General features: G+C 41.2%; 1 pseudogene; it reads right to left on the bottom strand.

The window, feature by feature from the left end:
* The window catches only part of LOC118997086 (RNA-binding E3 ubiquitin-protein ligase MEX3C-like), a 116,768-nt pseudogene extending 108,483 nt beyond the window's left edge, over nucleotides 1-8,285 (bottom strand).
* Nucleotides 8,286-24,321: the final 16,036 nt, after the last annotated feature.

Here is a 24,321-nt window from a genome sequence, read left to right as displayed (position 1 = left end):
GCAATAAATAACTAATATGAGAAAAAAATGAAAAAAATTAGAGCTTACTTTTTTTTAAGCGCAGGTTCAAGATTCTTAGTTGCAAACAATAGGACCCAATGTTTCTTTTCTAGTTAAAGCAGAAAAGAAACATTTTAAACTGTATTGAAGAATCTCCAGGAGGGCTAGGTCATCAGATCTAGAGGCTACAAAGGCACAAACAAGGTCCAAAGCACAGAGTATAGAGCTCCAGCCAGGACCCAATTCCTGCTGGAGCTGGAGTAAGATACCTCAGCTTGAATCAGTAAAGTTGGTACCTGGATGCCTGAATATCCTCCATTAATATTCTAGAAATCTGGATGATTCTCTACTCTCTTCACCCCAAAATGGAGACTAAATTGCCAGCTCCATCTTGCTGCTCTCTTCCAATCCCACATCTTTTACGGATGCATATGATTTGTGGAGTCTATCTACAAGGGAGAATGGGACTGATGAGTTGTGGGCTGCATACCTGGCGAGGTGTTATTCATTAGATAAGAAATATTATAGTGACTGGAAGGGTGTTCAAGCAGTGGTGAGTAGAATCTAGAAAATTGACAAATGTTCACTTCTTGTTTCTATATAAAATCTCTTTTATAGAGAGATGATAAAATCTCTCTATAAAATATTACTAAAACACAGATCATTAGAGAAATTGACATGTCTTCTTATTACCTGGAACCCAAATTAATAAATTAATTTCACCTCCAGTATCAATTTCTAATCAATTGTTAATGACTGCCTACATTTATGTACTACAATGAACTCTGCTCAGTTGGGGAAAGATCTGGATCAAGCTGCAATGATGCCATATGTGCTCAATATTTGGGTTGAATAATAGGCGCCTACAAAAATGAATGTCCTCAGTCTGTGTTTTCTCTCTTTTCCTCCAGGAAAGGTATGAAAATACCCCATGATCTTTTAAACTTATTCAGGTGAAAACTGTTCCCACTGGCCAAACCCTCATTTAGTCAACTATCTGAAAGGCCATACTTGCCAATTCATATCCTAATTATACCACTACAGTACTTGATAGAACCCAGATGTATAAAACAACTCTCTGGCTGAATATGATCTCCTATCCTGTCTCCTACTCACCTTCCTAAATCTCACAATACCCCCTGAAGGACCCCTCAAGTAACCTCAAATTCCACAATAAACGGTTTGCATATTACTGACCTGCCATTGGTATATTATCCAGCTTCCTTCCCAGGGCTCATTATTTCCTGCTCAATTACTCTTCTCTTTTCTTCATATTCAGTCAATTGGTATGAATAAATTGTTCACAAACAGTCCCTACACTTTAGTCTTTCCATTTCCATGTTTGGATGGTATAATTTCCCTCATGTGAGTCAATAATGTTTATAGCCCTGGAACTTGGCATGCTCTGCTATCTTTCAGTCACATGAAGGACACAGACTAACTTCAGGACTGGCTATGATAAGTCTACATTAAATTGCTTCACCTTCTTCCTTGTGCTAATAGCAAAACCTACCTAAAGATGGGACACCACACCATTATGTAATGGTTTCAGTGGGCACATGCCTGACCTTTTTTTCATCCTCCTAATCCACTATTGCTCTAGTTCCTGCAACAGTTTCATCATCCCTTTAGAAAACAAGATTATTTGCTCATTCTCTAGAGCAGTACTTTTCAGACTTTAAGGTGCACACAAATCACCTGGGCATCTGCTTAAATACAGATTCTGTTTTAGCAGTTGGGACCAAGATCTTCCACTTCCATCAATCTCGCAAGTAATGTTGATGCTTCTAGTGTAGGGGCCACCATCTGCCTAGCAAAGTTCTGGAAGACCCAGTCTCAGTCTCAAAGGAGAAACTTACTGCTTTTCTTAGAACTCTGATTATGCATAGTTTCTTCTTACCTCTCTCCTTTGGATCACATTTCTCCATCATCCATCCCCTAGATATGGGTTTTCACTTCTGCTATACCTTTGATCACACTGATTGTACTCATTCAATGAACCAATCATCATTAATCATCATGAGCTAGACACCATTCTGAGCACTAAGGATGTATCTATGAACAAGATTATACTTATTCACATGGAACCTATAGTGTAAAGAGAAAGACATTTATTAAATAATTACTCAAAAATCAGTTTTAATTATAAGGAGTACTAGGAATGAAAATTAAAGGATGCTTTGAGAACAAATAATGGAAAAGAAACTTACCAAGGCTCTAGGGTCCTTGAGGTTTCCACTTTGTGAAAGTTCCTTCAGTTTTGTGTAAACTCAGCCTTCTCTATTGTGAGGCAGAGCATTCCCTCATGGCTCTTTTCCTTCCTCTTGACCATGGGTACCTGTGTGCATTTGGTGTTTTGTGGCCACACTCCCCTTTGGCAAGAAGATGATCATGGCATGGACCTTATGGTCAGCAGGCACGTCCTGGGCTTTCATAAATCCAAATTGATATTGGATTGCCTCATGCCATGATTGCCCCTTGGCTCCCCTTGACAATAGCTCCAGCCATCTATCTGCAAAGGCAAGCTGTTCCCTCCCAAATTATGGTCAACTCTTCCCCTTTCCTCAAAACTGACAGCAAATATAGTGCCCTCATTTCTTCCCTTTCCTGACCTCTTCTGCTGATCTATTACCTAGAATTATGATTTGGCCATTGCTAGAAAATTGTACCGATGAACACCAAAGTTTTTAATATTCATTGATTAAGAACGACTAGGTCCAAATCTAGTTGCCATGTCAGATTTTCTGGCCTCTTAGGTTCAGAAAGCTTCTCTAGCTGTGATAATTGTCTTTTCCAGTCTCACAGGGTTTATTAATTTGGCAAGAAGAGAAAGGCAGAGAGGTTGCAGAACCATTGTCACCTACATAAAAATAAGGTCTACTATGCCTTCTGTCCTAAAGTTCATTCATCTGTGATGTTATATTGAAGGAAATAACAGTCCATTAGGTAAACTACATCTTCAATGCAAGTTTAATCTTTCCAGAAATCTCTTAAAAGGGACTTCCATTAGTCTATTTTAACTTTATAGACAACTTTAAATCCTGTTTGCTAATTCATCCTTTTCTTCTTCTTTTTTTGTTCTTTTCAATATTTCACATGTACAATATCTTCCCCAATGTCTTCTCTCTTCTCCCTCTTTTTAAACCCTCCTAATTCTCCATCCTACCAGACATTTCACTTCAGAAACTTCATCGCCAACATCTTCCCTCCCTGGATTTGCCCTTCCGAAATCTTAACATAAGAGTGTTCCTCTCTCCAGTGTGGACCAGGCCAGCAAGTTCAGCCCTCTGTGTCCTCTTACTCTGGCCAATGACTTTTTCCAGACCAGGACGTCCTGGCACACCTAGAATTCTTCCACCCAGGATTTTTCCAACCAGGAGAAAGAGAGGGCAGGCACACATTCTCCCATATTGTCTGTGCTTTGTTTAGTTGCTTACTTCCACATTATTAACCCAAGAAATAATTCCTTTTACTTCAAAGAAAAGGCTCAGGGCAGTTATTACTAACATTCTAGTGTTTGTTGATTAAGAAAATAGAAAATTAAAAAAAAACTAATGTAAAATAAGTAAACATTTTAATTCAATTGACTAGCATCCACACTAAATTAAAAACACATGTATATATATATATATATATATATATATATATATACAGATACATGTGCTACATAACATTTCAATCAATGAACCTTCAGTTCATTTTCAGTAATGAACCTCGTATACAGGAATGACATATCACATAGCCTAGGTGTGTAGCAAGCTATATCATCTCGGTTTATGTAAGCATATTCCATGATGTTTGCATGGGGACAAAATCACCTTACAATGTATTTCTTAGAATGTATCCCTGTCATTAAGCACACACAAATACACACGCATGCACAAATTCAGACTCCCTGTAATAGATGCCTGGCTCCTCTGATTCTGCCAAGAATGTGGATCCTCCCATGGCCCCTTCACCACAATCCTTTCTCCACAGCCCACAGGCTGGAACCCATGCATATCTGCCATTTAATTAACTTAGTTAATATAAATACTTATCACACTGCACCAACATTTTAAAACATTACCATAACACATTACTTTTCATTAAATTTCCAAAGTGTTTGAAGTTAGCAGCGAATAAACCCCATCCTGGTTTATTTGCTCCTAACTCCTATTTGCTCCTAACTTATTTGCTCCTGGTTTACAGGCTCTGACCAAGTGTCTTTGACATATGTCTGACTTGCTGCTCCATGGAAAGCCCCATGAATCCTTACACTCGGAGTCAGCTGTGAACCATTACTTGCGAATGCTTATTGTACACAACATGAATGAAGAATGTGGATGACACTGGCTTCCTAACCTGCAGCTTTGTTTCATAATCCCTGGTTCACCAGTTGGGACTTTGATGGGGCATTTTACAGCGCAGTCTTTGCTGCCCTTGTGAAATATTATAACCACATAAAATGTTATGTTGTAGAATTGTAAGTAATATAGAGGCTGCTCTTGGCATCTCTGTCTTAATCACCATTTTTCATCGCTTCACTGCCCATTTAAGAGTCCTTGGAAGGCTTCCTTCCACATGAATAGGGGTGTGGCGTTTAATCAGGCACGCCTGGCAGAGACACCCTCATTTCCAACTCCAGTTCCAATTCCAGTTCAACAACTCACCAAACGTGGTGTTGAGAAGTCCCTTCAACTTCCTTGTGCTCTATTTTAATCATTATTTCCTCAGCCTCCAGAGCAGTCATGTGTCTCTTTCAGAAATGGGACACTCTGGAAAGCCTGTTGCAGATGCTCCAGCCAACTTACCCACACCTGAGTCAGAACTGAAGCTAAAGGCCCACAATGACCCCTTATCATGCTCTGAGTTCTGTCGAGCAGAATCTTGACACCAGAAAAATACCCTAGTTCCCAACTTGGAGAGGTATTAGGGATGCATTTGAGGCCAAATATTAGAGTCAGTGGCATAATTCTTGTCCCTACCCAGTTCCATTGTGCCTATAGACAAAATAAATTCCCTGGTATCTTTCTAGGTTTCCATGCTGACAGTGATCCCAGTGCAGACACAGTGAACTGGGGTGTCAAACTAATTTTCTCCCAGGGCCACATCAGTCTTGCAGTTGCCTTCAAAAAGCTGAATGTAATTTAGGGCTGTATAAATGTAACTAGTCCTTAACTAGGGGCAAGGAGCTCAGTGCTACCAATCGGTTGAAACAAGGTGCTGGGCCAGATAAAACAAGGTGGAGGGCCGGATTTGGCCTGTGGGCCTTGTGTTTGCCACCTGTGATATAGAGTTTCCCCCACAGTCAGAAGTCAAGTACTAGCTGGTTTCACCCAACTTTTTGGTGCATGGAACAGTGATTTGTAGCATGAGCACGAATCAGCCCATTGGTGGGGTAAGGAAGAACCAGGGTCAACGTTGAGCCCCAACGTCTATAGGAAATAGTAAATGGACTCACTCAAAGATGATGGGCTGATATCACTGGATTTGGAGACTAGCTGTGCCTGTGCCTTCTCCTACCAGAGGTCTCTGGTAGCCTTTGTGGGGCGCTCTCCCAATGTCAGGCAGCAAGGTGGCTATGCAGCTGGCATAGTCAAGCATGCACCGTTGATATGAATAATATTACTGCTGTAACCAGGGCCCTCTTGATTCAAAATAAATCATGTGTTTTTTTATGTGAATGCCTTTGATTTTGGCAAATGCACAAAAAGGCAAAAGTCTTCTCACCAACAGGAGAAGGAGGGGAAGGAAAGCAACGCCTTCACTTGTTTGTTAGGCCTGGACGTGCTGGTGTTCTTCCAGACTCTCATATGCTCAAATGCTAAATGGCACAGCACAGTGCCCTTAGTCTCTAAATCTGCTGTACATACCAATCATCTGGGAGCTTTCAAATATCCCAAAGCCCAACTCTCAGCCCACCCCAATTACAGCCGAATGGTTGAGGGAGGAAGCCAGTTACTAGTAGTTTATAAAGGTCCACAGCATGGAAAGACCTAGAAGGTATTATGCTAAATGAAATAAGTCAAACAGAGAAAAGGCCAATATCATATGATTTCACTTATATGTAGATGTGTGAAAAAGGTGGTTGGGATTAAGAAGTACAAAACTGCCAGTTATAAAAACAGTTGTGAGAATTTAAAGTACAGCACAGGGAATATAGTAAAAATATTGTAATAACTATGTATGTTGTTAATTGGTTACTAGACTTATCACAGTAATCATTTCATTAGGTATATAAATGTCTAATTATTATGTTGTGCACCTGAAATTAATTTCATATTGTATGTCAACTGTAATTAAAAAATAGATCCCCAAAGTTTTCCAACATGAAACAGTTTGGGAACCACCAGCAAAAGGGTCATAAACACAGACCCTGGGGTCAGATTTGGATTTGAATCCTGGGTCCACAATTTACCAGCTTTGTCACTTTCAGCAAGCTACTTCAGCCGTCTTTGCCTTAACATTTTCATCTGTAAGATGTAGCACCTTACAAATATTAGTATTTACCTCAAGGGGTTCTGTGATAATTGAATGATGTATTGTATCCACAGTACTTAGATCAGTTCCTGGTACTATGCTAAGAGCTGTAAAAGTTGTTGAAAATAAAAATACACATGCCAAACTCACTCTTGCCTCAGGGTCTTTGCTGTTGCTGTTCTCTCTATCTAGACCTCATCCTCCTTGTTGTTATGGCCAATAGGTAGCCCACCTGCCCTAGTTATCCTTTATCTCAGCAACCTCTTTTATTTTCAGCTTTAGGTGTGCACTTATTGAACGTATTTTGGTTGTCTCCTCCTAAAATATAAACCCAGAGAAAGCAGGATCTGCATTATCTCTAGAATAGTGCCTGAATAAATAGTGAGTGAGGAATGGGAACATAGAATGAGCTAATTCCTTGGTAATGTGAAGGGCAGTTGTCAAAGGAAAGATGCCCAAGCTTTTGGACAGAGACTTTTCTATGGGCTCTGAAATGTTCATGATTCACGTACAACCTTTGGACTTACGGTGGGTGAGCCATCCTGGCTGAGAAGAGGTACATATGTTAAACCTCGAGCAATAAGAACCTTGCCTGTAAACAAGAGAAATGACCTCTCCCTGACAATCTAGACCTGATGAGATTGCCTGCCAAATAATTACCTCATTCGAATTTTCTCACTTCATTTCAGTAAATAGCTCATATCTATTTTATTTAATTTAAAGCTTATTTATTTTCATGTTTATAAATTGCTGCCTCCCTCCAGGGTCTCCAGTTCTCAGTCACCATGTGGGTATGAGAGAATAATTTTCAACAGTTTGCCACAGAATGAAATACAGAACTGTATCAAAGGTGGTAAAGAGATTTATTATCTTCTATAGTGTGGTGGACACCAGGAATACAATTCCAGAGGTACCAGAGCAGTCTCTGAGTATCTCGTTAGAGTTCTACATTTCTATTTATGTTAACCATCCTCTAGGTATGTTCCATTTCACACAAAATGATAAACCCTAACCCGGAACCCCAAGTCATCCTGAGGGTGAGTTGAATTACAAAGTCACTTCCCTTTACACAGTGTGACATATTGTGGCCTCCTGTTGACTAGAGCCCCCATTCCTTCCCATTTCAGATCATACCTACAAAGTAGCTGACTATGAAGTTGGTACCAGAGAACCCATGGTATATTAGCTGAAAGGCCACTGGATGTAACCAAGATTCTCTGAGTGTATGTCTATGAGATTGCATAGAAATTACTAAAATATCATGGTAATGTTTTGGGAACAAGAATGTAACTTAATTCAAACCTTTACCTCCAACTCTGCACAATGAGAAGCAACATGGTCCATTTAAACTGGTTCTTTCTCAAGGGTTTGTAGCAGGCTTGACTGAATTAATCAGAAGAAACTCCACAAAGGTTCCATAAGTCTCGGTCAGGCTTTTCCAGCCCTGCTCTACATATACCTCCTCAGCTACAGTGCCCAGAACAGTGATCCTTCTCCACCTTCATATTTAAGAACCCAGAGACTCCTGGACCCTCAGTCATCAAGGCAAGGCCTCAGGAAACTCACAGATTGGCTCTAACGCGAGTTCCTCATGAACAACATTCAGCAGGGGCTGCAAATCAAGTCATGTTCTGAGCGGATGTGACAATGACTAACAGTTTATCAGAGCACCACAATTTGAAGTTTTTTATTAGTAGACATTTTGCTGTAGAAGATTGCCTAGGCAATATTATCCTTACCTTTATCATTGTCCACTGCAGGTCCAGGGTTTGTCCCCATGAGGCCACCATGAGATGTTGCTCTTGACCTAAAAGTTGATCCATGGTTAGAAATTAGGCTTTCACCTTTCATCTGCTTTCTGTTCTACAAACGTTTTAAGTACTTTGCCTGCATTTCCAGATCATGTGTGTCCACCAGGCTAAGTTATCTCTCCCTTTGGCTCATTTCCCTTCTCCCATATGGCTGCTATGTGGCCCCACTTCAGTCTTGGTCATTTAGATCAGTGCTTCTCAAAATTTAATGTACACACAAATCATCTGGGAATACTTTAAAATGCACATTCTGATTTAGTAGATCTGAGACACTGCCCAAGACTCTGCATTTATAACAGGTGCCCAGGAGGTTCAATGCTGTTGACCCAGAACCATACATTGAACAGCAAAAATCTAAGGTTTTTGTATTCCTCAAATCCATCAAAATCACTTTTGTTGAAAGTGGCTTTTTACCATGAAGGTTTAACTAAGAGGGGAGGCTTTGTATGTTTCCATTTTCAGGAGTAGCTGTAAGACTAGGACTGCTTTGACAAAGGACTGATGGTGTTCTTGTGGAATTCAGGTGCTGGATATGATTTGAGTTGGGCCCAAGGCTCATCCTTCTCAAATCATCTAAAATCTTGACCATTGTCTATACAGGCATACCTGTATAGACATATGGCAGATTGGTTTCCAGAGCATGGTAATAAAGAAGTATCACAACAAAGCAAGCTGTAAATTATTTTTGCTGGTAGAGGGTCTTCCATTCAATTTGTAAAAAAACACCACATCTGTGAAGTACAACAGAGTAAAGTGCAATTAAACTAGCTATGGCTGTATATTAAGGCTCCACTTGCACTGAGCAAAGCTTATGCATGAGTAAAGCCAGAGTCAGACACACACATCTGTGTGGCTAAAGCAGATGCGGAGGAAAGGACCCCACTGGGATAGGATACAAGATCTCTCCTCCTCCATTCCATCAACTATCTGGATTTGTGCTGCTGGTTTCTTCTATTGGGTGAACCAAAAAAAAAATGGTTTGGTGTTTTTTCCGTAAAATGGCTCTAGTAGCGCTTAGTTTTCTTTAACTTCATTCAAAAGAATTTTGTTAGATTGTATTGTGACAGCTGTTATATTAGCGTACATTAAAAAACCATCAAAATTGGTGAATTTTTGTATAGCCATTGTTATATCAAAGATGTAAGTAAATAAACAACATTCTCAGCATATTATGCTTTATTATGTTGAGAAAGGTAAAAACACAACTGAAATGCAGAAAAAGAGATTTGTGCAGTGTATGAAGAAGGTGCCGTGACTGATGGAACATGTCAAAATCGTTTGTAAAGTTTCATAGTACTGGAGATTTCTTGCTGGACGATGCTCCACAGTCAGGTAGACCAGTTGAATTTGATAGCAATCAAATTGAGACCTTAATTAAGAACAATCACCATTACATCACATGGGAGATGTGATAAAATGCCCAACTCAAAATATCCAAATCAACAAAGTCATTGGTGAAAACAAAACATCTGTCTTTTATTTTACAGAAAAAGCCTAAATGGACTTTTTGGCCAACCCAATACACGAAGACCACAGAGCGAGAAGACAGGCACAGTCACCTCTTCCGTAAGCACAGCTGACCATAAATTCTGCTTGAAGACCTGTTCCCTGTAGCAACAAGACCAGCAGAAAAGGCAGCAGGTGGAGGGAAGTGTTAAAACAAACTCTATGCTTTGCCATCCAGAGCAGCTGATGTGGAGGGCGGGGTGGGGAAGGGAGAGGAAGAACACGAGTGAGGCTCCCCCAGCTGCTTTTCTCCCTTGTTCTTCTTAGGGTTATTTTATTTATAGCTAGGAAGAAATAATTACCTACAGCTGCATTTCTCAATTGCAGGGCACGTAAGGCAGCATTTCCACCCACAGGTCACTCCTCTCCTGGAGGAACTGCCAGGTTTTTTTCTCTGTGGCCCAGTGACCTCCCAGCATCTTCAAGTCTTGAGAGGACTCAGGTTATCAGCTAGTGACCTTCCACACAGGCTATCTCTATGACTTGTCTGGGATCATTAGATTAAGTTCTTTGTCTCATTTCATTATCCAAGGAATAGATTTGAAGACAAATAGCTCCCCTCAGGGTCCTTCTTAGATTTATAAGAGTTATGACTAATTTAGCAGATTGCTTAGTAGCTAAAGATCCAAATTGACTCAGGTTAAAATCCCACTCTGCTTTCTTCCACTTCTGTTTCCTCATCTGTGGAGTGTGGATGGTAATAGTACCAGCCCCACTGGTATAAGATTAAATGAATGCATGGGAAGCATTTACTTGCAAAGTATTTACAAGGTATTTACTCATTATTTACTGAGCAGAAGTACTCAACAAATGGTAGCAATTGCTAGATGTGTTGTGGTGAGGGAGGGTTAACAGGAGTCATAGAATTAAAGCTGGGAGCATCTCTGAAGGTCACCTAGGCCAGTGTACTGCAAGGTTTATAGCATATGAGGATGACCTGAAAGGAAGATTGCTGGGTTCCACCCCAAGATGATTGGGTTCTGTAGGTCAAGGCTAGAGTCCATGAATTTGCATATCTAACAAGCTCTCGTAATGCTTTTAATACCAAGTAGCTAAACTAACCTCTTTTCTGACACGAAATCCCTAGCCCCACCCCTCCTGTTCCTGTAATTATCTTATAAACTCTGTTGGGCAACTCCTATGATGGTGGAAGAAAGGAAATGAATCTTTGGTGGTGATCTGTAATGGTTCATGAACTCTATCCTCACAGCAATGTATGGAGTTACTTATAGTTGTTCCTTTTTGTTGTTGTTTTGTTTTCTTTGTTTGCTTTTTAAGATGATGAAATGGAGGCTAAAGATAACTTAGGCGCTTACACAATTTCATACAGTAAGAAACCGAAGAACCAGGATTTGAACCCAGTCTCTGAGATCTAAGTTCTTGTGTCAGTAATGTTAGATTTATATTTGGGAGCCCTCACAACACATTCAATTGTGGCGCAAGTCTTAAACATTGAAAGCTGTTTTTGTTTTATACTGAGCAGCAATCTGCCTCTGTTGATTCATTCCCTGGTTTTAGTCATGGTTTCTGAATATTCAATAGAATTGAAAAGGACTCACTATCATTTGGGTAGAAAGAGGACAGTCATTTACTTTATTGCAAATTTGACAATGGTTTAGCGTATACCTCCTGATCTAGCGTTCCTGCATTCAAATCCTGACTCTCATTCATGCTTCTTAGCTGTGTTACTTTGGGTTAAGTGTCTAACTTCGCGATGCCTCCATTTTCTTAAACCTATAGCATAGGAATAGTATTAGTATCTTCATTGGAATGTGGAGAAAAGAAAACAATTTAACCCATGTACAGAATCACATGACAGTGTTAGCTTTTATTATTTCCATCCCTAAAGCCTCTGTAAAGTCTTCATAAAGTCCAGTCTAACTAAGGTCTTAAAAACTGGAGAAACCAGACTTTTTTCTCCTCTTCATGACGTGACTACAGTGGATTTAGCAGTGTCTTCTTTAAAGTTTTTGCTGGTGATTAGAGGTGCTGGATGAAAAGAATATCGAGAGCAGCTGTGTTTTTCATCAGCAGGGAGTCCCGGAGTTAAACCAAGTTGTTATATACTTTGCCTTCTTGTAGAAGTAATTCTGCTTCTTGTATGTTAATATAGACAAATGGAGTCTTCATGATGCTACAGAAGGCCAGCCATATGTGTCCCAGCCACAGCTTCCTAAAACCGCAGGAAAGCCAAAGGGGGGAAAGATAAAAATACCTAATGATCAAAAGCTGGAGATTTTTTTGTGCTTCTCAGAAACCATTGTTTAAGTTAAAGAAATGGCATAAATGTTGAGGCAAAGAAACACAAATATTATTTATACTTCCTGCCTTAAATAATTTTCTTTTTTAAAAAAACAGCCTGAGTTCTCCTCACTTCCCTGTGTGCTTGCACTTGGGAATGTGGCTTTTCAGCCCCTCCCATGAAAGGGTGGAGTCTATTTCCTTGACTTTTGAATCTGGGTTTGGCCATGTGACTTGTTCTGGCTAAAAGCCTTCGGCAGAAGTGGAACTATGCCATGATCAAGCCTAGGCTCAAGAGGTATTACACGCTTGTTGAGACTGAGCCATCATCTCATGGATAAGCCCAGGCTAACTGGCCAGATGAGACACATAACCCAGCCATTCCTGTTGTTGCACACCAGTAAGGCCGTGGCCCTATTCCTTCTATCAGGTTATTACAGGCTCCTGAGCAAGCCCAGTCACGATTACCCAAGTCTGATCTTGAACAGCAGAACCACCCAGCTGATCCACAGACTCATCAAAAAATAATAAGCACATCATTTTATCCTTCCAAATTTTGGAGAGGGTTTTTTTGAAATAGCAATAGCTGCTATATCCTGTATGGAGTTGATAGGACTAAAATAGCAAAAACCACATTAAAATCAATAATAGAATTACTTGTATAGTTGGAACTGAAGAAAACTGTTAGTTCAGCCATTTTTGACTGATAAAATTAGCAATTTCATGTCAATCAACCTAACGTTATTGAGTGCTTTTCACACATCAGGCACTATTTTATATGGATTATCTCATTTAATCTTTACAAGTACTCTATGAGGTAGACACTATCATCTTCATTTTACCAACATGGAAATACAGATTCAAAAAATATCCATTGCCCTGGCTGGTTTGGCTCAGTGGATTGAGTACCAGCCTGGGAACCAAAGGGTCACTGATTTGATTCCCAGTCAAGGCACATGCCTGGGTTGCAGCCACGTCCCCAGAAGGGGGAACCCGTGAGGAAACCACACACTAACATTTCTCTCCTCTTTCTCCCTCCCTTCCCCTCTCTCTAAAAATAACAAACAAACAAACAAACAAAATATCTGTTGAAGGAATGAATAAAAGAAAGGGCAACATTCTTCAAAGTCGCATGGTCAAATCCTAGTAGGACAGGCATTTGAATGTCAATTGGCCTAATCCCTCTGCCAATGTGCTTTCTATGATGGGAAGCAGATGACAAGGATATGTATCAAGTATTCACTAGACATCATGCTGTTCCAGGATCTTTACATACCTTATCTCAATCATCACATATAACCCCATGAGGTTGGTGTGATTTATACGTGGGGGAGTCAAAGTACTCCAATGCTCAGTAATTTAACCAAGGTCATACAGAAAGTAAATTGCCAAGTCAGAATTTGAACATAGGTAATACTTCAGAAACTGTGGTCACCTATAGATGGCACCTTTCAAAGAACTGAGAAAAGAGAAATGGAAGGAGGAAATGGAGCTTTCCATAAGCAGAAACCTAGCAAACATTTTGCATCTCTGAACATGTCTCTATTAACCCAGATTCATTGTGTAAATCACCCTGGTTTTATAAAGGGTCTTCCTTCCAAAGAGGGCATATGTAGCCTTTTCTCATCTATCTCTACATTGTTACATGTAAACTTTTGGGAAACCAGGCTAACCTCCATATGGAGACATGGTAGGTGACCATTCTGTGAAGTCCTTGGAGAAGGCCCACAGCTCTCTGCAGAAGCTGACCACTGTAGCCTGAGATTTCTACCATCAGAAGAAATCAGAGATGTGAACCTCTGAATTAAGCCATTATCACCTGAAAGCCCTTATAAAAATGTGCATGTTTTGCCTGTAAAGGTTAACATCATGCAGAATTAGAGTACACAAACTAAAGGGCAAATAAAAACCAAGATATTAAAAAAAAGAATAGAAGTGGGCTTAGTGTAGATGAGAGGGCATGGTGGGGACTGTGGCAAATTGAAGAGTATATTTCCCCTTTAAATGGGGATTCTGGTACTAATGTTGAAGCAAATGGCACCATTGATAATGACAGATGTTTTTATTTTACAGAAGAACACAAAACACCTACATATTTTTGGATAATTTTCCCCTTAAAACATTACTAGGAAAAATAAAACTCACCTGTGGGTTAGAACTGATGTGTAAGAGGCCAGCTTGAAACCCTATGCTTAGATCAATGTATCACTTTCTTAAAGCAGAGCTACTTCAAGTGAGCTCAATGCACCATGGCATCAACATTGCCTGGGAGCTGGTTGGAAATGCAAGACCGTGGGCCTTACCACAGATGTCCTGAACCTAAACATTTTGGGAGTATGACTCCAGTTTCTGCATTTAACAAGAACTTCAGGTAATTCTTTTATATAGCAAGATATGCATGGTCTAGAAGCAATAAGAACCAGATATGCATCTGGTACTTGCAAGGAGTCAAGGACAGGGTCTGGGCTGACAGGACAGAAAAATCTCCAGTCCTTGGAGTCAGGGAGAGGAAAAAGAAGGGTGCTGACAAAACTTGAGAAAGCATTCTGGGAGCTCTGCAAGTAGGACTGTCACATGTGGAGCCCAAAGGGGCCTTGCACAGACTCTCTGTTGCTCCTCTTCTGAAGCCAAGATACCAGACTTCTGAGCCCGGTAGCTCCACCCTTCCAACTCCCAGGAAAATGACACTGTGTTCCCATATTTACAGAGCATTGTCAGCACTAAATCTGTTCCTAAGCATGTTGCCAAAGTTGTCACTGTTCTCAACTAAGCAATCAAAAGCTTCTATCTGCCTAGAGGCTCAGCACACTTTTTATGTTAATTTTTTAATGCAAATGTGGTGATTCTGGGGAGCAGTGAAATCAAGAAGAGCATTAGGCACCTCACTTCAGCCAAATTAGGATACATCTTTAATGTACACACGATCTACAAAATCTCCACAAAGGTCATGTTGAACTAAACTTTTGCATTTGAACTCTTCTGGAGCTTAAAAATAACTTCAATTAAAGTCATTGGGGATATCCTAGATTATATATATATATATATGCTATTGACCCAGCCTTGCTAAAGGAATCCTAACTGCATAGGTAGCTGGCCACCAAGCAAATCATTTGAAGCACAGTTCAATTAATTTCTTCTTCCCTCTTCTTTTACTCCCTTTAATTTTTGGCTTAGCCATGTAATCTTATTTTCTTTAATTCTTTATATTATTTTATGGTCTCTTTTTAAAGAAGCTGAGTTACTTTCAAGAGCTAATTCCATTGTAGCAGTAACCTCAAGGATGATGACAAGTAGATTAAAAGCCAGTAGTAGCACCAAATGCCAAAGATGAATTGAAAGAAAGGGTCAGTTTTCTAGTATTAATTCAATAATAACTAGAGAGACACTGTTCTTGCTACCTCCCTCCAGACAGATACTTCTGGTGTCTCTTGAAGTTCAGTGCCACTATAAGAAAAAGTAAAACAAAATGGATAAAAACCAATTCTGATTCCAATACTCGCCCCATGTTTATATTCTACCTACAGGTGTTTGTTGGGATAGCGAAGACTGAGGATTTAGATAATTTCATTCCCCCTATATTAGATAGCATTTGCTCTATACAAACTATGCCAGCACTCAGTGGTTTAAAATGACAACCATTTACTTAGCTAACTATTCAATGGGTCTATCCCATGGTTCAACTGCTTGCTTTGGAATCATGTGATTCCATCATGTGGCCAGCTGGTGGGTTGCCTCATGGGCTTAGTATGGCCTCATTTTCTGAGGCCCATAGCTGCCCACACAGACCCTAGCTTTGGGGGTCTCATACAGATTGTATAGAGACATCACTGATGCCCTGACCAGATTTCAAGGCCCCCTCCTGTTGGTTGCTTGTGCCAGTCCTCCAGGTGAGCAGTGCTCTGCTGTTAAGGAGTGGCCCCTGTGACCCTTTCCAGGAGGTTTCCCTGGGGCACCTGAAGCTTCCTTACCAGCAAGGAGAGATGGAAGCTGATGAGCATTATGTCCTCCTCATTGGCCTCTAGCCAAGAATATAAAAACCCAGCTCCTTTACTTCAGTGGAGATAAGCTCTGGGACATCATTAATGTTCCAGAACATTCACAGAATAAGTTTGAAGCTGGGAATTTGCCCAAAAATATACCTTTGCACCTTTGCTGGGCCTCTCCCCAGTGCTGTTCTCCTTTCCTAACATGTCCTTGAGACACTTTCTGAAGAGATCATTGGCTGATGACTCTCCTCTCAGCATCTTTTTCCAGAGATCTCAACCTAAGCAGCCTTGTACCTCTTCGGGATAGGTTTCTTCATGAAAGTTAACATGAAGATAGAATTTCCTAGCCAAAAAGTGTTAAAAAAATAACCACTTTTTATAGGCCAGCTTGTTTTATATAGGTAAAAAGACAAATACACACAAAAATAAAGCAACTCATTAGAAATCACACAGTCCCAGAAGATGGAATAAATTCAGGGCTCCTTCCGTCTGGGTTACATTCAATTCTGGCCTTTCCTTCTCCCTCCTCTGCTCCTCTCTCCCTCTTCATCTTCCTTCTCTTTCCTTTTCACGCCTCTCCATCACTCACCCCACCTCCTCTCTGTCCTCCTCCTCTTCCTTCCCTTTCGCTCCCTCTCTCCCCAGAGAGCTTCATCTTCATCATCATCATTATGATTATTGCTGTCTTCTCCAAGGTCCCTTCCCTGTGAACAATTTCTCTTCTACTAATTTCTGTTTAATTTTACATGTAAAGACTATGAGCCATCAATTTGGCACAACACACAAATCTGCACTGACAGTTGTGGGGTAGTTGCTAGTCATTGCCATCAGCAGGAATGCCATTGCGGAGATTCACAGGAACTGGAAATGCCAAAATGGCAGCCTTTCTCCACCAGAGGATTTTATTAATGTTGCAGTCCACAGATCTGCAAGGCTTGATTTATTGAATGGGAGATCAATGTGAAAAGACTGTCAAGCCTCTGGAACTAGGAAGATATTTAGATCACTCCACTCACGTACATCATATTTATGAAAGGAAAAGGAAGTGGGTGGATTATAAATTAGAAAAACCTGGAAGAAAAAACTCCATCCTTTCCAAACTTGACCTTTTATAAACTTCTTTCCAAAAGGCTGAGATCAACTGTAAATACCTTTGTTGAGTATGCCTTAATTTCTGGCTTCTAAACAGCCCTTTGTCGAAGAGCCAACTTTCTGGAATTCCACAGGCTCCTCCGGATGTGCTCTCACCCATGTTTCTGCCCCTTCCTGGGACTCCACCTTAGGGAAACCATGAAGTTCAACATTAACACTTAACATGAAATGGGAACTGAAGAAAATCAGAGAAATCACTGTGTTTCTCCATCTTTTTTGTAGATAAAAATGAGAGGCAATGCAGGTTATACAGAGAATCCAAGAAAGAAACCAAGGGCCACCCTCTGATCTTCGAGTTTTATACTAAAAGTTGCTTTTGTGACCTCAGGCCGTCACTGTACCCTTTGGGCATCAGTGTGATTGATTATAAAAATGGTCACAATTTCCCTGGCTGGTGTGGCTCAGTGGGCTGAGCACTGGTCTGTGTACTGAAGGGTCACCAGTTCGATACTCATTCAGGGCACATGCCTCAGTTGCAGGCCAGGTCCCCGGTTGGGGGTGTGGGAGAGGCAACCACACATTGATGTTTCTCTCCTACTCTCTCTCCCTCCCTACCCTTCTCTCTAAAAATAAACAAATAAAAAATTGTTAAAGGATTATCGCCCCCCCAAAAGGTTACGATTATTCTGGCTTCCCCATATCCACATCCTTTGCATGTGCCCCTGCTGCAGCTGCCACCAAGAGGAAGACTCTATTTCCGGGTCCCCTAATCTGGGCTGGCCTTGGGATTTGCTTTGGCCAATAGAATGCAGCAGAAGTGACAGCAAGCCAGCTCTGAAATTAAACCTCAGGAGCCTTGTATGCTAGGGCTCTCTTCTCTTGGAACCCTGTCCAGCCATCGTGTACAAAAAAGCTCAGGGGACGATTTGAGAGAATGAGGGGCCACACAGAGCTGAGATGAGCCCTCCCAGCTGACAGCATCCTAGACCAGCCAGTTCCCAGCTGAGGGGGAGCTGCCCACAAATGCACATATTTAGCACAGGAGACAATAAAAACTGTCCAGCTATGCCAATGCCAAATTTGTGATGCATGGTATCATGAGCTAAATAAATGATTGTTATTTCAAGCCACTATCTGGGGGTGGCTTGTTATGCTGCAAAATCTAACTGACTCACTGGTTTTTTCATCAGCACAAAAAGGGTTGGGACATAAAGACTTCATTTTTTAGGTGCTTTTGAGATACCAAGTCCACAAACGGTTGAGGCCTAAGACTGAGCCGTCCAACCCAATAAAGTACCCATTAGCCACAATTTCAGCTTTAAGAATTGAAATTAAATAAAAGTAAAAATCCAGCTCCTTAGTTGCATTAACCGTATTTCAAGTGCTTAACAGTCAGGCTGTTGGCCACTGTAGAGGAAAGCACAAATACAGAACATTTATATAGTCACAGACAGGCATAGGGGATGGGGTTGGTCTGCAGTCTCCATGGAGCAAGTCAAAGCTGAACCTGCAAGGACAGCCAGACCTCCCGACTCACCAGGTCTGCTCCATCTCTCTGGGACATCCTGCTTCAGAGTGACTACCCTCAATCCCCTTGAAATTTTCAAATTTACATTTTAGGACTTCTGCTTTCCCTAAAACATCTAAATCATCAAGGAGCCTTTGAACTGACTGCAAACAAGTCCAGCATTTCAGTAAGAGAGTGGACAGGGGGTCTCTTAACACAGTAGGAAAGTCTTCAGATGGATGGAAGTTTCCCTCCTTCTGGGGACTGGCCCAGTTTTCATTTTAAGTATCTTTTTTCCATGTTGATAAGGTTGATAGCTGACTTTATCTGCATTCAACTCTTAAAGAGGATTGACGATTGATTTTTTTTCCCTATATGTACGTAAGAGGCTTCCTCCTAATTCTTTTTCCACTTTCTTCCCCTCTCCAATGCCCAGTGCTTTCACTGACTTCAAAGAACTAGAAAAGACTCAGAGGAAAATAGATAGCTGACCTAATTAAGCATATAGATTGAGATTTTTCTCTCTTGGTTGATAAAATATTCCCTTTTCTTCACAAGCCTCATTTTGATTTCCTAGATAAAGGAGACTTACAAAACCACCCTGTTACTGCCCCTTGGAGAAGCATTGCCCCTGCAAGGAGCCCAAGGCAGGGGGATCAGGAGGATCCCAAAGGACAGCTGAGGCAAGAGGGGACCATTAGCAGTGATGTCTGGGGACTGTACTGTGTGGGTTTGAATCCCAATTTAGCCACTTCCTACCTCTGGTGGATCCTTGGTCTAATTACTTAATCTTCCTATGACTCAAGTATCACATTCATAAAGTTAGGGTGCCAACTGTTCTTACCTTGTATTTATTTGATGAATAAATACAAAGGAAGCCCTGAGAATAGAACCCATGCCTGGTATGGAATAAGAGCTCACGATAGGCAAAGGCCCTTTTCAGTACCCTGTCTAGGTCCTCTGAAACTCAAGCACTATTTGTGGCCATCCAACCATCAGGTCCTGTGTGCTTTGCTGCTAACAGTTTGCACCTGAAACCTTCTTCAGGGCCCTGTCCCTGGACTACTGAAGCCACTTTACCTGCACAGGCAGGGAGCCCACCAGCCAGATGTCATCCCAAGCAGACAGTTTGAGGTCAGCACTCATAAAGTGGCTCCCTTGCCTTTGGGTCAACAGACATTGAGTGTAACTCACACTCCAGAGCTGCCCTCAGCATCAGGCTGATGCTGGGGTTTTGCTTGTAATTGCAGCCTTGCTTGGCTTCTTCTCTTCTGTCCTGCTTCCTCTGATCCTAGGTTCCTCCCGAGAGAGCACATCCTTAATAAACCTCTCTCACGTGAATCCTTATCTCAGACTCTGCTTCTACAGAACCAGACCCAAGATGGTAACTATTATAACTACAATAATTATTACTATCATAACTATTTGTATTATTGCAGTCATTCCACAAAAAGTAATTTTGATTCCTAAATAAGGTGATGATATTTCCCAAGTTTTACAGAATTCAGCACTTTTCAAAGGATTTTCCCTTAACAGCTCATTGTTATGACTAGATACTCCTGGAAATGAGATTAAATACAAAATCCAGTCCAACTTCTCTTGCCTCCCCTGGCTCCTTTCTTTCAGCACAGCCAGGACCTCCTGTGCAATTATAAAGACACTCAGTCCATACCACTAAGCTTGATCCTCCCTAACCCTCTTCAAATAAGCCATCTTCCAGGCTCCAGGCTGTATACATCGGCATGTATGGCCCACCCTTAGCAGGAGAACCCGTGAAAAAGGACCCTACAGACCCTGGGTAGCAGTCACTCTCAATCTGAAGCCTACTTCAGAATCGTTGGAGAGCTTGTTAAAACACAGATGCCTGGGCCTCACTCTCAGGGGTTCTGAGTCAGTAGATCTAGGGTGGGACTCATGACTTGGCACACCTAACAAATACCTAGGTGGTGCTACCAATGGAGTAGTGTGCACCTGGAAGACCCTTGGCTCTATGGGGAGGAATACAACTGGAGGCAGGCCAGAGAACAACTGTTCCTGAGGTGCAGGTGCTTGCCTGGCTCTTGGGTGATAATGGTCTTGGCCATGCAAGAACATCCACAGTCATCCCAGGGACTTAGGAAAGGCAGAGTCTGCAATGTAGCAAGAACATCGTATACCAGTTTACTATTGCTACTACTATAAATTACCACAAACTTTGTCTGCAGCTTAAAGCAACACAAATTTATATTAGACCTGAAGGTTCCAAGTCTAAAATGGGTCTTATGGAGCTAACATCAAAGGCTGGGCTCCTTCTAAAGGCTCAAGGGAAGAATCCACTTGTTGCCTTTTCCAGATTCCAGAAGCTGCCTATAGTCCTTGGTTTCTGAACATGTCAACCCAATCTCTGCTTGCATCATCACATCTCCTTTTCTGACTCCGACCTTCCTACCTCCTTCCTGCCTCTAAGTATAGGCTTCAAACACTGTGCAGCAACCATGTAAACAAGCCTGGGCTAGCCTGCTGGAGGATGAGACACCATGTGGAGCTGAGATGAGCCATCCACCTGAGGTCATCCTAGACCACTTGGTCCCCAGATGACCTTCCAGATGTTTACAAAGGAACTTGTGTGAGCCTAGTCAGGCTTGTGGGAAATAATAAATACCTATTGTATTAATCCACTACATTTTTGGTGGCTTGTTAGATACAGGAGATGCCAGACACTGACCCTGCCTGAGTAGAGCGACTTTCAGGCAGCTTGTTCACCTTATACCAGGCCTATAAGTGTCTATAAGTGTCTAGCCTATAAGTGTCTATAAGTGTCTATAAGTGCCTGTAAGTGTCTCTATAAGTGTCTATAGCCTATAAGTGTCTCTTCTATGGCTACTACTCAATACCTTAAAAATCAGGAAAAAATACTTTAAATTTCAGGATTCTAGCTTATTTTCAAATAAGAGAAGATATGACTAGAAGGGAGCATTAAGAAGCCTTCTGGGATAGAAGGCTTCTATGGCTATAGACCATTGAGATGGTCTCTTTCTTACCTGAGTGCTGGTTGTATCACATGTGTATAATTTGTAAAAATTTATCAAGTTGTGCACTTACAATTTTACCCTGTTGCATAGATATGTTATATTCTAATTAAGAGTGAAAATAAGATAAAAAGTTAAAATGGGGCCTATTCAGTTTGGACCTATGACATAAATGAAGGAGTTTGATGAATTTAACTCTCTACTCCAGAGCCTGTGATAGAGAGTTAAGCACTTGCCAATTAGCTACAGTTCTAATCCCTATCTCTAATCTTCTTCACCTATCTCTCATTTTCTGGCTCCCTTTTAAAAAAAATTATTTTGGCAGTAATAATTACCTCCCTCTTTCCTAGTGTACAGTTGAAAGGCAGATGCCTAATGAGGGATATTATTTCCCAGCCTCCCTGGCCATCTGACCATGTGTCTCCAGTGGAATGCGAGCAGAAATGGTGAGTGCGCCTACTATTCCAGGCCTGGGGTTAAGAAGCACTTGAACCTGATCTATGAAGACACAAAGGCCAGAGTTGTATCAGCTGGATAGCGCCTGGATCCATAATTCAGTATGTGGTGGAAAGCCATCTGATGACTGGAACACCAAATTGGACTCTTTGGTGAGTAAGCAATAACATTCAATTCTGATAACCCACTGAAATATATTTGTTTCTGCCTCTCAAGTTACCCTGATTAATATGCTATTACATCCCATGGTTGTTCATGCATTCACTCATTCAATAAATATTCATAAAATCTTCTCATATGCAAGGCTCTGTGCCAGCTTTCTGTCTTCAAGAATCTTATACGCTAGCTTAAAAATAAGGACAGACTACTAATGTTTGTTTGCCTTGCTATGTGGCAGACCATGTATAAGTTCCTTTGTAGACATTGTAACATGTGTTCTTCACACTTATTCCACAACAAGTAGAACTAGCTTATAAATAAGGGACCTGGGGCTTACAAAACCTAGGAAACAGAACTTTCTGACTTAAACATCTGTGTTTTCCACAGGACATTATCCTGTTTGACAGGAAGGAGAAAAGAGGCACATGTGAGAACTGTTAGGCATGTTATTGAGGATTAAATGGCATAAGAGAACAATGCTGAAATGCAAGGATATTCAGAGATCACTATCTTGATAGTCACACTTGCCCCAGGACATGTTACCCACTGATTCATCTTCTGTCTGTGCTCTGGCTGGGCACCATCTTTAACTCCTCTGATAGGGATACTCTTGGGGCCAGAAAGGTCCAGAAAAGTCCAGGTAGTCACCAAAGTGCAATATGGCAAAAAAGCACCGTGAGTAAGGACTCAGTAATTTGACGACTGCTGTGTCTCTGCTGGGCTGATTGACTGCTCTCCTGTTGCTTTTTTAAACTCCCTTTTTTGCCTCTATGAAATTGTCATGGAAAAGCCTGGCTGGATGAGACTGTATTTGAAATGCATAAAACCACAGAAAGCATAAAGCAACCTTATGAGTTATTCTCATTCATTCTTTCATCAAAGAATAATTCAACATGTCCTCTGCTCCTGGTGATAGGCCCCACTTTTCTCCATATCATAATTAATTTGAGGCACATTCTGCTCAAGAACATTCTCAGCATCCTAACTTGCCTATACAATCAGAGGATTTGCATTGCCTTAGATGTAAATACCAGGGGGACAAAACTGCAGTTTTGTGCAGTTAACAGCCCACAAAGTATTCAGATCTGACACCTTCCGTGTGATTGGATTGGGATCTATGGAAGTGGGCAAACTACAGACTTCAAGGCTTCCCTGTTTTCATTTAAAGAGATACATCCAAATTGTTTCCCCAGTGCCTCTTTTCAGGGGAGCAGCCCAGATAAAATGCTGAGATTGCATGAATCTGCCTCCAAGCGGAAACCTGAGGCAGATGCCATTATTTTTTCATGTCATTTTAATGGGCTTGCTTTAAAAAAAAATAGCACATGTTTGTGCCAAGCTCCTTGGTATTTTAAATTGGTTTCTGTAATGACTTTTTATGAGGGCAGGGTAAGCCAAGTAAGAACAAAATGTTACTTAGACATTTAACAAGACTTCCCTTTTGCATAGTCACTCTTATCTTCTGACGCACGTCTGTGCTTTTTGCCTGGTTCAGGACGATCTCTGTTTCCTCCATTCAAGAGTCAGTAAATATTTCCTGAGCACCTGCTTTGTGCCAGGCTCTGAGTGGAGCTCTGGGGATATGGTGGTGTGTGGACGGACAGCAGTCACTGCCCTGCCTTTGAAGGGATGCTTCTGAGGTCATGTTCTGCTGGAGATGCTTCCCCATCCTCTAATTTGTCCATGCCTCCCACCCCAGACAATGAATCCTTGAGAACTGCCTGAGTCTTCTCTACCTCAGTGTCCGGAGTAAGAATTTCAGTGCCTGACTTGTGGGATGAGCTCAGCTCATATCACTGAATAAATAATTGAATGTTTGACAGGATAGTTTGCCTGGATATTAGAAAAGGAACAGTCTACTTTATATTTCACACAAACAGCCTTAGTTTTATTGCCTAGGGCCTGGAGATGAAGAATAAGAAAATTGAAATACTCTCTCAGAAACTCTTATTTCTGTTCTACAAGGGAAAAGACATTTGTTCATTCCTTCATTCAACAAGCGTTTATTGACTGTCTGCTATGTGCCAACACTGTTTTAGGTCTAAGACAGAAAAGTCCCTACACTAGCAGAGCTAACCTGCATTTGAGTAGGG

The sequence above is a fragment of the Sturnira hondurensis genome, unplaced genomic scaffold (assembly GCF_014824575.4).
Source record: "Sturnira hondurensis isolate 20B ecotype Veracruz unplaced genomic scaffold, ASM1482457v3 Scaffold0012467, whole genome shotgun sequence".
Classification (NCBI taxonomy): Eukaryota; Metazoa; Chordata; class Mammalia; order Chiroptera; family Phyllostomidae; genus Sturnira; species Sturnira hondurensis.
This window is presented reverse-complemented; position numbering and strand designations above follow the sequence as displayed.